Source organism: Chrysemys picta, chromosome 7 (assembly GCF_011386835.1).
Source record: "Chrysemys picta bellii isolate R12L10 chromosome 7, ASM1138683v2, whole genome shotgun sequence".
Classification (NCBI taxonomy): domain Eukaryota; kingdom Metazoa; phylum Chordata; order Testudines; family Emydidae; genus Chrysemys; species Chrysemys picta.
In genome coordinates, this window is record NC_088797.1 from 70,916,033 (window position 1) to 70,931,089 (window position 15,057).

Below are 15,057 nucleotides of genomic sequence, written 5' to 3' on the forward strand. Positions count from 1 at the left end.
GCCACTGATACACATGGAGACTGTAGTGCCCTACTTATCCATAGAACAAGTGTAATGCAAGCAGTAGTGATGCGAGTTTCCACTTTTTATCCCACCAATGTGCCTCAGTCTTGACTTCAAGTGACTACCTGTAGGAATGAAGAAATAACCCACTCCCAATGCACTTTTACTATTTGGACTTTATTCACACCACCAATGAGGCCAATGCCAATTGTGATGGTAGTTTTTGAATGACCTTGCTTACAGGCCAATTAACAGCTGTTGGGTGGTGCCATTGACCAGTCACCAGGATGTACGAGTCTCTAAGGGTAAGCAGTAGAACTGGTTGAAAATTTTGACTTTTTTTCAATTAGGAAACCCAAAGTTTTGGGGAAACCAAGTTTTTGGTTTTGGCAGAAGAAAACTAGAATTTTCCAGAGAAAGCAGAAATTTTTCATGAACATTTTCCTTTAGTCAAATCTCAATTTTCTGTCAAAACAGTTTTGACAGAAAACCAGCCTTAATGAGTGGGTAGTTCACCGTCCATGTCCACTCAATACGTGGTTCACTGGTTAGACTGTCAAAAGAGGTGCTCATTAGTGTGGTTATGGCAATGTTCATGATGTGGGCACCTTTCCATAGGCAAGGCCAGTCTTACCCAATTTTTCCTCACACAAACATAGACACACACAGAAAAATATATGGCACTTACTACAAATGAATATAGACATCTAGTAGAACAGCCCCACTCTTTCAATGATCTGTTTTCACATGGAATCCCCATATATAGTCAGAATTAACAGTGGACAATGTGCATAGGTTCTACCGTTTTATGGCCTTCAGCAACAGGGAAATAAACAATACAAAAAACAAAGGGAAAGAGTAAGGCCAACACTTTTCACTTCAAATGCATGGAATAGGAGTTATTCCTTATTAGCTTACATTTTTTTTTATTGTAGGCAGCTAAAAAACCAAAATGGGTGAATACTTCAGTGTTCATGAAAGGAAGAACTAAAAGCATGCTCTGGAGCATTAGCTGTGCTTGTCTTGTTGTACAGTCTAGCTTTTCTTGAGCAGTAACTGCTGGTCAGCCCAAATTTTCTGGGTACGTGTTTTTCTAAATCAGGACAAATCTCTACTGGAGGTTGATGTAACTGACAAATTCATTCCACTTATAATTTTAGGAGAGATCATCCGAGTCTCAGCTAGTGGACTAACCCACAACTTGGGTAGGATGAGCTGATTAGAAATAGGCCAGATTTAAATTGATCAACGAGGATTATTTGAGAGTGGGGACAAAGATTTATTTTTGCATTTTCCACTACTTGAGGATGATACTGGTACCCTAACACCACATTTTCAGCTGTTTCTGCTGTACGTAGCAAATGACTGTACTCACCCCTGTGTCATCCTGGTTTTGTTGGTCAAACCAGTATCTAATTAGTCCTTCAGGGTCTCACTCGGAAGCCTTGTGTCACCCATCCAAGGAACTAACCTTTCAAAAAGGTAACATGAATTTACATTGATCACCATGCCTCCAGTAAGCCTGACCCCTGCCAGTTTGGTATTACAACAACACAGTTGAATTGAGATACATACTGTATGCCACCTCTGCATTTGATTTGGGAGACCATATCCTGTTCTTAAAGGGGGGAACGTCACTTCATCTCGTCTCTGGGACTACCAACCACAAGTACTGTCTAAGCTCCTGTCCTGAGCCTGCAATGAGTGCAGAGGTCCATCTGCATGGAGCCCCACTGATTACAAAGGGACTGTATGCAGAAGACCACCCTCAGAGAGCTCATTGTAGAATCAGGCTCTTCTTAAAGGCCAGCCATATATCTACACATCTGCTAGATGGAATATTGTTAAAGGTAAAACCATACTGAATCTTTTCTAGTGAGATAGCTCCAGTTGGGTGAAGCCAAGTAAACGGCTGTTTACAGTGTTTTCTGTAGGGAAATTGAAGCAGCTTTGATATAATTCCATAAGTGAATTGACATAGTTGAGCTACATTGGGCCAGTCCCTGAATAGCCGTGTCTGTTTCAGGAAATAAACAGACTTGCACTACAAACAAGCAAAGTTCAGTATTGCCCTGCAGCTATTTTTGTATTTTCTTGCCTCGTGCTCTTTGCGGATTAAGTCACAACTTAAATAACTGACGAAAACCAACTTGCATTTGGAACTTTCTTGCCCTTGCCGCTGCCACATTTGAAAATCTGGGGATTGCACCCGTCTCTGATTGCTAGTATTGTCTTCTGGGACACTTAGCTGTAGCAGTGCCTCTTGATTATTATTGAGTGAGGTGGAACGCTCTAAGTGTCCATCGGATACAGTTCTTACTGAACTAGTTCTTACTTCACTCTGTCTTTGCAAGTCAAAATGACTTGTTCTGATATTATATTAAAGATGTAGTCCCAGTTTTCTTATTTAAACTTTAGAACTACAGGACATTTGTTCAGCTGCTGGTCAGTAAAAAAAGGACTTAGAGTTAAGTTCCAGAGTACAGCACCAGCCCAATAAACACCATGGTGCCAGATTCTCAGCCCTGTTAGGGCTGCTTTGTTAGGCTCTAGTGGTGCAAAGCTACTGTAATGCCACCTTAGGCATCTGGGGGAGGATTCCCCAGTACAGGAGGGCACTGAATGGGTGTAGAGCTGATGTGCTAATTCATGCTTTGAACTCCCATCTCAGCCAGCAGAGTAGGAGGCTTTGCTAGGAGTAAGCAGTGTGTTGCCGGGGTTCCCTGTGTCCCTGATGAGCCGCACTAGAATAACTCTTGTGGCCCTAGACAGCTGGGCACAGGCTAGAGCAGTCTCAGAGCTGTTCTACTTTCCCCGATCCATAGCTAGCGTCAGGGCTAGGGAGCTGTAAAGGTGACTTTTTTTTTCCTGTGTGCACTTTGGTAACGTATTTTTATCTGAAAACAAACTGAAAGGCAGATTTCATGCTGGTGAAAGATGCCAGATAAGCAGTGCTGGAAGCTATAGTTCTCTATCTATAGTCCGAGGAACAGTGTTGGCTTCCCTACACTCCCCACTTAGGAGCCTCATCCCTATGAATGAGAAGGCAGTTCATATTTAATAGCTTGCCAGTCCCCTTGTCTCTCTGAGACTGCCAGTAGGAAGACAGCTGCAGGGGTGCTGGGGGTCGCAATATAGATATCTGTCCATTAGGAACAGACAGCATTAAACATATTTCACTTAACCACTAAATGGCCCTCAGGAGAATGGCTGCCACCCTCAACTCATTCAGAATGAAACCTCTGTATTATTCAGAACCCATCTGTTTGACATAATTTTCCCTAAATTAGCCCCTTAAACACACCAACTTCCTTCCTTCCTGCCCCCGCCCCCCCATCTGTTGTTAAAACCCAAATCAATAACTATAAGCTTGTTCCTGCTGGCAGACTGCAAGAGATTTTTGTATTTACTTCTCAGGGAAGTCGCTTGGATACCACGGTGATAGTTGTTTTATAAACTAAAATAAAACTAGATAGACACTTCATGGTAATGACTTTCAGTTACTACCATTCTGGGCTAGTTTTGAGCTAGTGGCTTAGAGGTAAGAGGCTTTATATCCCATTGCAAATCTCTCAAGTATTCCATTCAGCACCCCTTTGATTTACCATTTATGGTGGAGGTATGGCTCTACCACACATTCACTTCTTATAAGACCTATCTGCAGGGAAGTAATTTAGAAATGAATCTTTTTGCCTCTCTGTTTGTGGAAGAGATGCTTCTAAAAAGCAGCTATATTATAACAATCCTGTCATCCCCTTTTAATAGTAATAACTTGAGCACTATGCAGTGCTAATCGACCACTTGAGAACTTTTGCTGAAAATCTGAATGCGGTCTTTTGAAGGTGAACTCTTCACAGGATAATTCAGGTTTTCACCCCAAACCTCTTTCCATCACTAGTTCCAAAGAATGTTTGGTGCAACAAAGATGAGTCAGGAGCTCCTATGCTTTCAAAACGTTGTACAGGGTTTTAGCTGTGCTATCCAATTAAAAATCAGTGGGAGCTGAGCAGCTAAAACCTTGACCCTGGGAAAGAAGCAAAAATATATGGCTCTATTCATGGATAACTTCTTAAATTCATTCAATTCATTATACAGCCATCTTTTCAAATTCATTCATGAAGCCTATCCTTTTTTAACCATGGGGAGAGCGTAACTGCGTAATTGGATGAATTCAAGAAAAGCACTCTGTAGACAGACATTAAATGATTTGCAGAGTTCAGGGCTAATAGGAGAGGCTATAGCTTACTGTTCTAGGTACATTCTTATAGCAAACAGGCCATAATACTTTCTTAAAGGGAGAACTCTGTCTATAACAAATGTTTCTCAGCAACACCTTGTGATAACCAGTAAGCCCATCAATGTGGCAGCCAGGGTCGTCTGTGGAATTTTAAGGCATTTTTGTAAGATTCCATGCTATGCAAGACAAGGTCATCTTCACTTAAGGAAAAAAAACGAACATTCATTATAGTTCTCTTATATTTATATGGCCCGATTTCAATGGAATTGCACTGGCATGAAACTGGAGTCCGGCAGTAGAGAATCAGGACCATAATCTATTAACCTGAACTGTAAGGGTAAATTTTTTATGTTAATCTTTTTTCCCCTTTCTGTCCTAACCTAGGCCACAATCTTGCAAATAGCTCTGTGTGGATGAACCCCTGTGCCTACATGAAATCCCTATGCCTACCCTTTCTACTGAAGTCAGTTAGGATCGGTGTAGGGCTCTGCCTTGAAGAGTGAAGCCTTACTGTGTAGTGGTGTGACTGACTGCTAAAGCTGCTACATTTCACCCCAGAAGTGGCTGCATACGAAGAATTGAATAAATAATCTTTTTAATTCAGCTTTATTTCTGTGCTCCACCAGTGCAGTTGGGTAGTATAAGAACAAAAGACGTTTATGACCTAACTTTAAGGCCCTAATCCTGCAATAAACAGCCCTGTTTAGGGAACCCCCGAGGCCTATGTAAGGCTCTGCTGATTTCAGTAGGGGTTGGCATATGCAGAGTTCATTATGGGATCAGGGCCTATGCTGGTGAAGATCTTTGGAGATGAAAAGCATTGTGTAACTATCAAAGACTATTTAGCTATTATTAATATTTTCTGTTCATGTTGGTTAGCGACAGACAGGTTGAAGCAATAAGAACTGACGTTGCCCATGAAAACAAGGTCTATGCTTTTCAGATAGTATTTTGCCAGAGCACATAGCTGGTTATGATTCATGTTTTCTATAAATACTGAAGAGGAGTGATACATGAACCCTATGTCAGTTCAGCTCTTATCTTAGGTTTTCATGTGGATTTAGATAATGATCTGTTATCAATGGAGTGACTGGACCCGGGTGCCTCCCTTCTCCCCAAAAAGGGTAATTTAAAAACAATATGTATATAGGCGTGCACAGCCCAATGGGCTACATTTGTATTTGCATTGGTAGCCAACTACTAAGATCAATGAAAAGCCACTGCTTTTATCCTAGCATTAAAAAAATATCATGGACAGTAATAGTAAATATATTATCTTTATAATAAACATTTGTTCCATGAATTTGTGCCTGAACGGTGTGTAATTGTTTTGTAGCTCTTAGTGAATCTGTTTCTTGATTAAGTCCTGTTAGTTACTGAAGGCTATGGGGATCTACTGAAAACACTGAGCATATGAGACTCCTTTATTTAATCCCTTTATCTTCCTGGTTTGCAAATGCTAGCAAATTAAATTGACGTCAAAGTGATGGACAGGCAGTACAGGAATTCAGCAAGATGGTAGATAGCAGTGCAGATGTCAACCCAAGAGAGGGGAGTGAATTCAATGAATATCTATGGCCCTCATCAATAAGGTAATGATGAGCTTTGCCTAATAGCCAGTCTTGGCCTCACACCAGGAAGCCTTACTTCATATTGCCCACAGTGATAAGGAGCTGTGGAGCTACAAGAAGGATAATTGAAAGCAGGTCTCAGAAAAGGGCACAATAAATAGTTTAAGGAAATCTTAACCAGATGCATCCTCTCTGTCACAGTCTATCCAACCATCTTCCTGTTCTGTGGTCCAGTCTGTGTCACAAAATATACAAAATACACCATGTGAAGTAAAAATTACAATGAAATAAGTATTCTAGCATTTGTTTACCTTGTGTCTACCACTAGAAAAATTATACGGTCAGCAACCTAAGCATTTCTCTTCAGAAGCATGACTATCTTCAGGTGAAACAACCACACTCCTTTCCTTAGACTAAAGCGAATGGGTTAGATTTTCAGTTGCTACAAATTGGCAAAGCTTCTCTGAAGTCAATGGAGCTGCACGGTTTAACACCAGCTGAGGATCTGGCCCATCAGTTTAGCTACTGCCTAGTGGACTTCTCAAGACATACATCGTTGACAGATGAACTATCAGAACTTTCACTCAAGACGCACACACTTGTTTCTTCTAATGTGTCACACAGTGAAGTCAGAGGAAGCTTTCCAGACAAACACTGCTTCAGACACTATCCTGAAAATATCACAAATGCATTTGAAAGTCATGTATAATCTGTCTCAAAGCTAGATTTGACATGTGTTTAGTTAATTGAACTACTGACGATATAGCAAGGCACGTGAAAGCCAGAATATGTCTGTCTGAGCAAGTAGCATCGCTTACCTATTTCGCACGTTCACAACTACCCTAAACTTTCTTTCATCTTTATTCTGCTCAGCACTGCTGCTTCTGTTCAAACCTAATGCATTATTCATAAGTGCTTCTAATTTTGGCCTAACTTTGAACTGGAGATAATTGGAATGTCTTCAATTGTTGTATACGTTCACACATCAAAGAGCATCTCGCCAGCAATCAGCGTTGTGGTGATGGGGTGTGTGTGCGCACGTGCATTTTAAAGTATTACATTTTTATTTAGTGGCATTGGGACACCTCCCAGGCAGTCTCCCAAAAATTAAATGAAAGAACATGATTTATTTTCATAATAGAAGTTAGAACTAGAAGGGACCTTGTAGGTCATCATATTAAACCCCGTGCAACCAGAGCCTGATCCAAAGCCTGGTTAAGAACGGGCTTTGCATCAGGACCCTAGTGGAGGACAATCCTAAATATTATCTAATCACTTCTTGGATGTTTTTCCTCTTGGGATATGTCTACACAGCATTTTGGAGCGAGCTTCCCAGCCAGGGTCAATAGACTTGGGCTAGCGGGGCTTGTGCTAGTGCTATAAACGTAGCTGTATATACAATGCTTTGAAGTTACAGTTTGGGCTCTGAAGCTGAGGGAGGCAGGGGTCGCAGAGTGGTTTTCCAGATGTTTTCAACACTCCCAGTCATCAACGCTGTGTTTCCTTATTTTCCTTTCCTTCCTCCCCACACTCCATGTCACATTGATGAGACTCCGCATAGTGAGGAAGCTATCAAATTAGTATCCAGAGTTGATGGGTGGAAAGCTGTTTGATTTCAATTTTAAAAATGAATGTCTTTAGTTAAGAGGTCACTTACCAGATTGGTAGTCCAAAATAGCAGCTAAGTGCCTAACTCCCAGTGAAACTGACAAATTGGTTTTCAATGGGAATTAGGAACCTAAATGCTATTTGGGGCTTTGAAAAATCTCACTCACTGGCTATAGGTATTTGCACAGTTCATGGACATGCCTAGGGCCCTAAAGTTCATCTTGTTCTTGAGGCTGATTTTCATTGAAAGACACTGAGTTCCTGGGAGGGAGCTGTGTTTTTTTTTTTTTTTTATTATTATTTTTTATAAAGGCGCACATCTTCTTGTAAATCAAATGGAATTTGGAACCAAGACTGCAATTCTATGTGGGTGAAACCAACTCAACAAATACTTTAATCCTCTTCTGAAAATAAAAATAAACAAACAAAAAAACAACAACTTATTAGCAAACCTACAATAATAAACCAGTATTAAATAAACCGGTATGAAAATGATAGAGAAAATAAGTGTATATTAAATACTGTCACACATTAAGAACTAAAATGATCTAATAGATGTTTTTAATAAGCCATATCAACAACCTTTTCAAGTTCAAAGTTGATGATTTTCACTGTTTATGCAGCTCCAATACAACAGCTTCATCTTCATGTCAACTCTATCCCTGGGTGGTGAGATAACAACATTTGACCTTTATGGTCTGATCCTGTACATGCTTAACTTTTAGGATAGATGAGCAGAGCTACTGAAGTGCTGAGCAATGGGAAATTTAAAATCTTGTGGGTTTTTTTTTTATTAAATTAGTGCATGTAAACCCTGACAATGGGACTATCCACTTGCTTAAATTAAGTATGTACTTAAGTACATTAATGGATTGGGGCCACAGCGTGCTCAGCACATTCCAAGACTGAGCCTTAAATCACTAGCACATGAAGAATTTAGCTTCACCTTGGTGGTCTCCCATTCAGATGATGATCAGGCTGTCTCTGCTTAACTTATGAGTTAATAGACAAAGCTGTTAGAAGTGCAGGCTGTTAATATCTCCCACTCTGCAGATGAAGCACTAGCAAAATACAGCTGCAACCAGAATCACAAATTGATTGACTTCAATAAGATCTAAGTGCTAACAGCCAGTCAACTATAAATCTACTCGCTTGCCTATAAGAGTGTAGCATAGCATTACCACCCCCCCTTTCTGTTTCTTTTCATTTGTATGTTTCCAATGAAGAATTTTGAGATAGTGCTGAGTCCCCCCCCAACAACTACTTAACCCATTCTTGGATAGACAGGCAGCTTGCCTCAGTACCACCCACTCAACTTGTCTTTCTTAGATAAGCAGCCAAGGTTATCAACTCTCTTGAGTCCCAGGAAATGTGACTAGCTAGAACAGAACAAAACCTATTGCTGTTTGGATTAAATATTTCTGTAGTGCCTGGCACTAGAAAAACTAAAACATGGAAAGAAAAGTTAAGTTTTCATAATTTCACAAGGGGAGGAGCTTCTTGTCATCTCCATTCCTGGCCAGGCTTTTAAGATTCAAACATAATACCTGGGACAGGAAATGTGGTCCCGGTGCAGTAAGCACTGAGAAACTGGGCTTCTGGGTTGTACGCTGGCTCTGCAATCAGCTTCACTGTGCCACTAGACAAGTTACTTAGCCCCATGTTTTCAAAAGAGGTCATTTATCATTTTTTTGCATACCTTGGTTTTTTTGATGGCCAACTTGAGAGCAATTTGGCTGGATTTTTCAGAAGTGCTGAGGACAATGGGATTTGCAGATGCCCAATGGCTCTGAAAATCCAGCCCTGTGTGTCTCATGTTGGTCCTTCAAAATTACTGGCCGCTCTTGAAAACTTTGGCTCAGGCTGATCCGTGCCAGCAGTTGTCCAGCTGTAAAATGGATATTTATGTGCTTCATGGGCTTTTATCAGGGTTAGGTCTAGATCCTGCATGTGGCTCCACCTGGATGCACATTGGTACTCATAGGGAGCCCTAAAGAGTAGTGGAGGAACTGTTTGGAGGGTATGTGAATATAACTGCATTTTTTTCACATGCACATTCACAGAGCCTTTAGAATGAGATCAGGACCACCACCAAAAGGGGTTTGTGTGTGTGGGGGGGGGAGGGGTAATGGTAACCTAACTGTGATAAATAATATAGTCACATTACAGGTAAAGCAAATTGTATGGCCTATGAATCTCACACCATTGCCGTTGTCAATACACCCAGTTGTATTGTAATTAAAGAAGATATGAGCTAGTGGCTGCTTTCAGGTCCTCAAACTGTGGTCTGAGCTCCTTTGGCTGGTGCTTGGTAGAATGCAATAGTTTGATAACCAACTATTGAAGGACATTGGGATGGGAGGATGGTCTTTCCTGCAATTCTCCCCCTGTAAAGTAGACCATAGACTAAAGGAGCTGGTTTCAAAAGGTCTGGCTACAAATGTGATGATGACACTAGCTTTAACTGCACCACTTAATCATGGTAAGGCTTTAAGAATAAACAATTCATCCATTTCAAACCAACTAGGATCAAGAGGTAAATATCTTTCTAAAGGAAGTGAATTTGCACTGCTATTATTATTTTCTGACGCTTAAAAAGTCTTAAATACAATATAGGGATCCATGCCCCCTCCCCTCCAATTTGGATAATAATACGTGAAGTCTAATTGCAGTGGACTGCAAAGCGGAAAGGAGTCCGTTTGAACTCGAGTTCTGTCAAAGGTGCTTTCCCTTTAATGCATCATGCACACCAAGGGACTGTTGCTATGTTTCAGCTGTTCTACAACTGAGTACACACGAAAGGTGTGTGTAATATATATCCAAAGAATGTCTGTATGTATAATATTGTCTGGACTACCTTTCTAGTGAAAGCTCAAACAAACAAAAAAAGCCTATTTGGTCTTCTTAACCTACAGACTTAGCAAGGGTTGCAGTGCTCAAAGCTGAGAGAGACATAGTCAAGTATTCCAATTCCTAGTCACTTGTCAGAGGATCCCTGCATTGCTATGGCAAATGCCCATACCTTATTTGCTTTATATACCTTTAATAATCATCCCCCGTCAATTTTCAATTGCAAATGGCTAAGGGAATAACATTTGCAGCCCACACACAGTCTCGGCAGTACTCAGGGCTGAGTGTAGTCAGAACAGCCAAGCAGCATGTAGCAGCAGTTTCTGCATATTGCAGCCCAGACAGTCAGGTTTTATTTATTTAAGTAAGTATTTTCCCCCTCCATTTCCTAAAAATAGATGGCATCCAGTCACGGCCAGTTTGCAAACCAGTGTTAAAAGCATTTATTCTGCTAGCACCTGACCCCTGCTTGAAAATGAGGAGGAGGAGGGGAATAGGAGAGACATACAAGATTTCATGTGTCTATGAAACAATCATTTTAAAAAAATCACCACTTACCTTCCAGGCTGTTTAATGCATCCCAAGGATATGTCCTGCAAATCCTGTTGAAGAAGCCCCTATTTTCAGGGGCTGGAGTTTTTGCTACCCATCCTTAGCTCCCCCTTCCCTGCACGCTCCCCAGTAACTTCTTATTAAAGGAAAGCTATCAACAGCTTGTAAATAACAGGCTCATGCTTTCAATCAAGCCAGAGAGCTGAATAATGCCTTTGCTCTTGGTGTGTGTTCAGTGGCTCTGGAGTCAGGGGCCCCTTCATTAATGAGAATGGAATCTGTCCACCTTCTGAAATCTTTCAGCACTTCCTGAAGCTTGCCTGAGCCATACAACTTACAGAGTTTTCCCCCCTGTGGCCATCATCTCAAGTTTTCCCCCTGTGGCCATCATCCTATTGCTTTTTCTCTTTCTTCCTTTCATCTCTTCAAAAATCAAATATAAAACAAGTAATTTCCCTGCCATTGAGGGTGTAGAACCATGAGTTTCTAATCTTTATTTGCTCATTAGAAGATGCCTTGTGGCATCTAGACTTGTTAGTGGGGATTTTGTTTTGGATGGACAGGGCTGTGTGGAAATGGAAGGGGAGCCTCTTTGAACAAACTAGGTAGGTTTAAAATAAGATATATATAAAAAAGAAAAAAAATTGCATCATGTTTGTCAGGTGCATGTGCTTTGGGGACTCAGACTCTGGTTTTGGTTCTCAAACAACTCAGTAGTTTCCATTCTTAGGCTTTTCACTCAAACCGCTCCTCTTGGTTCACACCCACAGAGTTTTGCTTTGAGTTTGCAGGGGTTGGAATGAACTCCAAAAGCTGAATACGGAACTGCACCAACACAGGTGCTCTTACCTGGCTTGACCCAAACCACTGAGTTTTACACACTTGCCACTTCCAATAATCAAATCTTCCCTGACACCTGAAAATTAGCCCCAGTAAGATGAAAATCTTATGAACCTAGCACAAGTTTCAGGTTTGTAATAAAACATAATGCCTGTTTTGGATTTCACTATAAAATTATCTCACAGCTCTGTGCCATATGCAAGCAATGCACTTAAAACCACAGAAATAAGTGCACCTTCCGGCCACATGTTTTTAAAGGAGTTGCTACTTAAATGAAGAGAGTGGCACAGTGTACAGTGAGTGATTTCAAAAATAAATTGGATACTCTATGCCACGGGGTCTTGAAGGGGGTCAGAGTCAATGGAAACAATTACAGGAAGGACAGCAACAGCCTATTTTCTCTTTAATTGTGCAGTATATAACTAACTTCTAGTGGGGCTTCTGCCCAAGGAACACAATTGGCTGGTGGCAGTTCTGTGGGTGGATTACTAGTAGCAGTGCCACCAGCAAACTTCACAATCTTTAGAGCAAAATACCTGCTTTCCTGCCACAACCACATACTGAGGGAAACACACAAATCTCTGCCTGGGCAAAGTACAGAGAGAAACTGAGAGTGGCTGTTTTTTAGGTGTGTGGGTTTTTTTTAAAACCTGTGAGATGCTGCTATGTCATGAGTGTGGTTTACATTGATGATGGACTTTGCTTCTAGTACTCAAGCTAGCTGCCCATCAGGTTAATTTTGATAGGTGCTTAAAGATAGGACATTTTTTTGAAGAAGTCTCAACCAATGGAATTAGCTTTTCTATTGGCTTGTTAGAGCCTGGTCTTTGAGTCCCAATTCAAGGGCTCTCTTCTTCCACTGAAGAGCATTTGGTGGTGGTGAATGTTCAGCAGATCATTGGGGACAGAGGCACTGCAATATGTTGATGTGGAAGGCATCTCAACTTTTGGCCACTGGGCTTTATTTATTGTTGTTTTATGTCAATTGCACATATGCCCAGGGGTCATTGTGCTTAACTGAAATAAACAAAGAACCAGATTTGGGAATCACCCAGAATTCTTGAATAACAAGTGATTGCAGTTTTGGCAGAATTACCCCTTCTCCATAAAAGTTTTGCCATTTTAGTCACAAATGCTCCAATTCCCTAAGACTCTGATCATTGATGCCCCTGAAACTGAGCACTCCAACTTCTCAGGATCAGGGCCTGAATCAGTATCCTTCCCTACGTAAGGGTTGGGGAGGCGGGATACTAATTTTATTGAAGTTAGGGTTAGAAGTGCAAGTTCGGTGCGTGCTGTTGGCTACAAGTTATTTTCTTGTCTCTAAAACAATTTGACATAGGCTTGAAAACAGCTGGGTCTCTGGAGGAGGATGGATGGAAAATTGGATCTTTAGTGGGGTTCAAGAGCATTGCCCTTATTTATCTCAGATTGACCCATTGCAGTGGTTACACTGCTTCTAGATAGCTTAGCTCTGATTAAATGGGTATCAGGCTTGCCCTGGCTCAGTCTCTGCTTTGAGCTGTTTCTGCATTCTGCGGTGATGCTGTAGAACAAGTTCAGTAGAGGAGGCACTGATAGTGTTTGTGTGTGCTGTGTGGCCAAGTGTCATAACTATAAAGGGAAGGGTAACAGCCCTCCTGTGTACAATACTATAAAATCCCTCCTGGCCAGAGACTCCAAAATCCTTTTACCTGTAAAGGGTTAAGAAGCTCAGGTAACCTGGCTGACATCTGACCCAAAGGACCAATAAGGGGACAAGATACTTTCAAATCTTGGTGGGGGGAAGGCTTTTGGTTGTGCTCTTTGTTTTGGTGGTTGTTTGCTCTTGGGACCAAGAGGGACCAGACATCAATCCAGGCTCTCCAAATCTTTCTGAAAAAGTCTCTCATATTTCAAACTTGTAAGTAAACAGCCAGGCAAGGCGTGTTAGTTTTATCTTTATTTTCTCAACTTGTAAATGTACCTTTTTGCTAGAGTGTTTATCTCTGTTTGCTGTAACTTTGAACCTAAGGCTAGAGGGGGGTCCTCTGGGCTCTTTAAGTTTGATTACCCTGTAAAGTTATTTTCCATCCTGATTTTACAGAGATGATTTTCACCTTTTTCTTTAATTAAAAGCTTTCTTTTTAAGATTGATTTTCCTTGTTTTAAATCCAAGGGGTTTGGATCTTGATCCACCAGGAGTTGGTGGGAGAAAGGAGGGGGATGGTTAATTTCTTCTTGTTTTAAGATCCAAGGGGTTTGGATCTGTATTCACCAGGGAATTGGTGAAGAGTCTCTCAAGGCTACCCAGGGAAGGGAATTAGCACATTGGGAGTGGTGGCAGCGGACCAGATCTAAGCTGGTAGTTAAGCTTAGAAGTTTTCATGCAGGCCCCCACATCTGTACCCTAAAGTTCAGAGTGGGGAAGCAGCCTTGACACCAAGTAACAGCTTAGCAGTTTTTCATCCAAACATGTTCCCCGGCTGAGAGGTTCCGTGTGGCACACTGGCTGGACAAGCAGCAGAGGTGATAGCATGAACCTCAACTTTAGACTCCTTTAGCAGTCTGAGAACCTGTGTAGCTGCTTCTATGATTGTCCTCATTTGATTATTTTCAATGGGAGCTCCACAGATCAGCCAAGGTAGTCACTTCCTGCCCTCCTTGGAATCAGCTTATTATCTTTACCATCTGCTGAAAATTGGCTCTGAGTATGCATGTCCATTTGCCCTCCCCAGTCAGCTTCAGCTTCCACTACCAAGCCTTATTCTAGAAATAGAAATGTTTTCTTCTCATCTGATTGGGAATACAACATATGTAATTTTCAGGTGCTACCTCCATGGTCTCTGCCCTTCAAATACTCTTAGAAAAACAAGAAATCAGAGTCTTTAAGATGGTAATTCCTATTTTGACACAACCATCCCTTTGGAATCTAACTAATGTTCTTGTGTACTTTTAAGGTGCTGCTTGAGCTCAAAGCTGATTCTCACAACCCGCCTGTGAGGTGGTGGTGGTATTACTCATTATTGTTTGTACTGCAGTACCGCCTAATGGCCCCATTGTGCTAGACACTGTACAAGAGTATAACAAAAACTAGCCCCTGCCCTAGAGAGTTTACAATTTCCTCTCTTTATGTTGTGGCACAGAGAGGTGAAAGGATTGCCTTGGGTCACATAATGTGAGTGGCAGAGCTGGGATTAGAACCCAGGTGTCCGGGCTCCCTAATCACTAGATATTCTTTCCTTTCCCCCCAGTCACCTCCCATTTTTATCATCTCTCCTGGCTTCTCACTCTTGGAAGCTTTGAGTTCTTCAAGCTACCATGGCGAAGCAAAGTGATTTGTTTTCAGCATTTTCTCGTTAGGTTTGACGTGAAGAGCAAAACTAACAGGCGTAACCGGGGCTCCTGAGGATGAGC

At 41.4% G+C, this 15,057-nt stretch overlaps 1 protein-coding gene across 19 annotated transcripts in view; it reads right to left on the reverse strand.

Moving 5' to 3' along the window:
• Window positions 1-15,057, reverse strand: part of RASGEF1A (RasGEF domain family member 1A) — a 278,684-nt gene that overhangs the window by 47,177 nt on the left and 216,450 nt on the right. The window contains exon 1 of one of the 19 annotated variants that reach the window (XM_065551769.1): window positions 10,828-11,059. The exons of the other annotated variants lie outside the window; for them this stretch is intronic. The gene's annotated coding sequence lies outside the window, so the exon portion shown is untranslated. Of the gene's footprint in view, window positions 1-10,827; window positions 11,060-15,057 lie in introns of those variants that run through there. 19 annotated transcript variants of the gene reach the window in all.